This window comes from Monodon monoceros, unplaced genomic scaffold (assembly GCF_005190385.1).
Source record: "Monodon monoceros isolate NGI ecotype Baffin Bay Population unplaced genomic scaffold, NGI_Narwhal_1 Super_Scaffold_18, whole genome shotgun sequence".
NCBI classification, from domain to species: Eukaryota; Metazoa; Chordata; class Mammalia; order Artiodactyla; family Monodontidae; genus Monodon; species Monodon monoceros.
The window spans coordinates 21,915,357-21,920,099 of NW_021703774.1; the positions used below are offsets into that span (position 1 = coordinate 21,915,357).

Here is a 4,743-nt window from a genome sequence, read left to right on the forward strand (position 1 = left end):
ATTCAGCAAAACACCTGTTGAGCTTTGGCATGTGAGGTGTCATGCTGGGCGATGGTGTATTCAGGATTCATTCATTATCCTCTGATTGTATTTACTGAGAGCTTCTTAGCTTCCTGAGACCTTGAGAGATGCTGTGAAGATTAAAAAAGAAGAAGAAGAAAAGGGAGTAAGATAAATGAGATAAGCTTCTTGTTCCTAAAAGGCTTTGAAATAGCATTGAGAAAACAAAATTAACATGAAACAATCAAGAAACAAAACAAGAAAGTCTTTTTTTCCCCCTGAATAATGGGACTTTATTTCTATGCATTCTCTGTGCTCTACATGTTCAGAGAAACTCCTCTGGTAACAAACTATAGAAATGATCCCTGAGAGTATAGTCTTAAGACAGTTATTGTGTGAATTTTTGTGGTACAATCTCTGAGAACACCAGGAGGTTATAGAAGGGGCTGAAGGGCCGAAGGGAGGGGCTGGGGAGGCTTCTCAGGGGAGGTGTCACGGGGGCAGGTGCCCTCACAGGGGGCTGCTAAGAGCCCTGGAGAGTGGGGTTGGGGGAGGGATGGTAAGGAAGAGAAGAAGGGGGTGCTCTGGAGAAAGTCCCCCCGCTCTGACTTGGTTTCACCCCGGGTCAGACATTTTTCTGCCTTACATCTCACCCTCCCACACCCCTAAGAACGTCCAGAGCTAAACTGGATGCTGTGATGAACACTCAGGTTTGGACGAGGTGGGTTTAGAATCTCATGGGCCCTGAAACTGCAGTCCATGCCACCCCCTGGATTCTAAAGATGAGAGTTTGACCCAGAGGAGGAACCCAACTCCCGGAGCCTTTGGTCCTTCTCTGGTTCCAAACAGAAAGGCTGGGCGCCATCGTGGAAAGACCTCAGAGGAGAGTGACGAGGGGATTATGACGCGAGTGCACAGCCTCAAGGGACAGGTATTATTCAATCTGGAGAAAACGGAAGGATGTAATAAACATGATCCTTAAGTACATCAAAGATCTTACATAGCAGAGGCTGGGGACTAACCCTGATTTCTCTGAAGGGCTATGACAACTCCATCGGAAAGTTTGGGGTCAGTGCTGTTGGGCTACTGCCTACCCTGACATGACCAATGCCTCTGGACAGGCACCACCTATGAGGGGAACTCCAGGATTCTCCTCGGGTGGCCAGCTGCCCCAGTTTGCCCAGGACTTTCAGTCCTAAAACTGGGACTTTCCTGGGCAAACTGGGGCCAAGAGTACCTCCTTCTGGTACTTGCGTTTTGACTCAGCAGCTCACCTGGTCCAGGCTCAGGGGTGCTCCCCTCCAGTACTGCCCACGGGGGGGGCAGAACCCCCAAGATGATGACCCCCATGACCATCAGTTCCAGGGGCGAGTTGAGCTGAGATGGCGTTTACCCAAGACCACGTGGTCTGGTTGCTCAGAGAATCCCAGGCACGGCAGGAACCTCGGTGCCACTTACCAGGCCTGGGGGTCACCGTGAAGAACAAAAGCAGGAGAGTGAGTGAGTGAAAATGATAAATGGATCGATTCTTCCGTCCAGTTGTCCAGTGTTCCCAGTTGGGAAAACAAACGGGTGACAAAATGGGTGGGGCCACAACTTCCCCCTGTCTGAGGCTCACACAGTGAACTTATTTACAGTCTCTCGGCTTCTAAAAGACATGTCAGGCACAATTTCTGACAGCTTACAAGACTAATTCTGCTGAGAGCATTTTTAAAAGGGCCGAATCTCTCTGGAATAATTTTAATTGTATCTCAGACGGCGACGATTTTTCAAAAAGGGAATGGTTTTAATTACACTTAAGCATTTCGACACGCTTGGCAACGTGCTAAGTACCTCACTGGGATTATTTTGCTAAACCCTCATCATAATCCTACAGGCAAGGTGCCATCACACTCCCCATATTAGCAGGTGAGGAAACTGAGGTCAGGAAAGTGAGGTCACACGGTGGTAAGCTGGGCATCCGGCTGATGAGTTTGGCCCCAGAGCCCGTGTTCTGCCCTGTGTCAGGTGCCTGGGCTAACCTGGCAGCCGAAATGAGCTTTAGAGGCTGAATTTTATCTTGGTGTCCAGGAGACACCTGCCACTCCTAGTTGGCACAAGTCATCAAATGAATAACCAGCACCTTTTATATTTAGCTGATTTCATCAGAAACTATGGAAATACCTAAAAATAGCCTCTTGTTGGCGATGCTGGTTCTCATTTTTGAAGGTAAGGACATGGTGGCAGAGAAGCAAATCTACCATTCTATTTAAAGGATCATTATTCTGGTTTTGAATAATGTAAGACTATGCTGGGATGAGGGTTTACTAGTTTAAATGCTATTTTTCATGCATGAAATTGAAAGGAACTAAGCTTGAGCTGTCAGCTGAGATGAGACTCAGGCCTGAGCTGCTTTGCTTCAGAAAACTCACAGCTACATGCTCCTCGCTGGGGCTTCAAGTTCCCAGACAAGATGAGGGAGAATAAATTTGACCTAATCAAGACCTTTATCTTGAAAAATTTCAGTGGTTTGACCCAAAGCAGGCACCTCAGGGCACTCACTCTAAACCATTGTCGTACCCTAACCTGTACCCTAAACCATCCTGTCTTAGTCTGTTTGGGCTGTTATGACAAAGTACCATAGACTGAGTGTCTCATAAACAACAGACACTTATTTCTTACCGTTCTGGAGGCTGGAAGTCTGAAGTCAGGGTACCAGCAAGGCAGAGTCCCGGGGAGGGCCTTTTTCTGGGTTGCAGGCTGCTGATTTGTTGTATCCTCACACGGTGGAGAGCAGAGAGCCACAAGTTCTCTTGTGACTCTTAAAAGGACACTAATACCATTCACGAGGGCCCCATCTTCATGACCTCTTCTAACCCTAATTACCTCCCAAAGGCCCCACTGTCTAATACCATCACATTGAGGGACAGGGTTTCAACATATAAAATTGAGGGGACACAAACATTCAGTCCACAGCATCCCCATCAATGAAATTTAACAACTGGATTTCCTAAACCAAACTAGATTGGAAGCATCTGAGCTGTATGATGTGGATTCCAGCTGTCAAACTGTTAATTCCCAGTTCACAGTGGCTGAGTTATCTCATGGGGCCCTTTGTGAGCACTAAAAACAAAGCCACCCCCTCTGGGTGGATGCAGCTCCAGGCAGGCTGAGTTTTGGTCCCATTTCATCCCACTTGCCTCCTCAACCCTGCACCCCTCAAGGGCCTACGCGGTGGCTCCAGTCTCTGGGAAAACCTCAAAGCCTTTAGGTTCAGCACCTCTATGGGCCAGCTTCTACACAGGGTCCAAAGATATAAGAACAAGTAAGACATAGCCCTCGCTCTCAATGGCCATACGAGATCCTCACTCTGCTGAGGGGAGCAGACACAACAGCACATGAAGCAGGGCAGCTGTGGGCAAGACGTGGCCTGGGAGTAGGGGAGCTGGAGGGTGGGAGGGGTGGGACTAAGGAGGGTTCTCTGGGGGAAGGGGCACTGGACCTGAAGTGCACAGCTGGCTCCTCGTATTCAGAAGCATCTGGAGCTCCACACAGTTAAGTGTGGTTAAGAGCTTAGGGTCTGCAGTCGACTGGAACTGAGGGTGAATCTTGGCACTGCCACTTACTGACTACACAACTTGGGCGAGTTATTTGTCCTTTACAAATCTTGGTTTCCTTATCTGTAAAATGGAAAAACAATAATACCTACTTTTATAGGGGTGCTGTGAGGATTAAATAAAATAATGGATGAGAAGCCCTTTGCGTCATGATGCTCAGTTGATGGCATTATTATTATTATTGCCACAGGGAGTTTTGCCCAAGGACCCCATCTGATGCTTACCCTGAGGTAGTCAGGAGGGAAAGGGCTGCGAGGGCAGCAGAGGGGTCAGTCCCACGCGTGGACGGCCAGGGCTGTGATTGCAGGAGGCTCAGAGTCACCAGAGCCCTCTGGAGCACCTGAGCCCCTCCCCATTCCCAGGGCATGGGAATACCTTCAACACAGGACAAAACCTTCCGTTGTGCAACCAGATGAGCATTAACCAGTAGACCATCCCAGAGGAGGAGATTTCAGAGAAGAAAGTTCACTTCAAACTTCCTTTCTCAGAGCAGTTTCTTGGTAGAAGGTGGAGAGATGGTGAAAGGGTGGTGAGAAAACAAGTTGGGGACAGAGAATAAAAATTCAGGGGAATTTTGGATTTGTTCAGGTGAAAGCTTGGTGTGCAGCGTGCTCGAGAAAAAACCAGACCAGAGCAGATGGCAAGGCCACTCTCTGGGTGGTTGGATGGGTTGTCCTTCCAGAGGCCAGTTGGGTCTGGTCTGAAGGCCCCACAGACTCACCAAGGAGCCAGCTCAGGTGGGGCTGGGGGTTCAGGATCCCTTGCTTTTCTTGCTCCCTCTCTTGGTCAGGCTCATCTTCTTATTTTTCCAAATCTGGAGCCAGAGGATGTGGGGACACACTGGGTCTGCCAATGGGCTATCCAGTCAAGGATTCTGTTGCCAACAGAAGCCTGAAGGGTATGGTACCAAAGAGCTGGGCAGAGGAGTGAGTGTTCCCTGGTGGCAGCCTTGAACTTCAATTTATCTAATCCCTTTGATATTTTCTTCCAGCATATCCTCCTCCTGAGGTAAAGCATTTCCCTGAATTACTGGCATTGCTTTCTTTTAATGGACTCTGGGAAAATGACTCAAGAATTGCAGCTGAACCAAGGAGACTTCATTTCTAGGATGGCACTGTCCCGGCAAAGATGCTAGTCCTGGCCATGT

At 48.7% G+C, this 4,743-nt stretch overlaps 1 pseudogene; it reads right to left on the reverse strand.

The window, feature by feature from the left end:
- Window positions 1-301: 301 nt before the first annotated feature.
- Window positions 302-381, reverse strand: LOC114900184 (annotated as a pseudogene).
- Window positions 382-4,743: the final 4,362 nt, after the last annotated feature.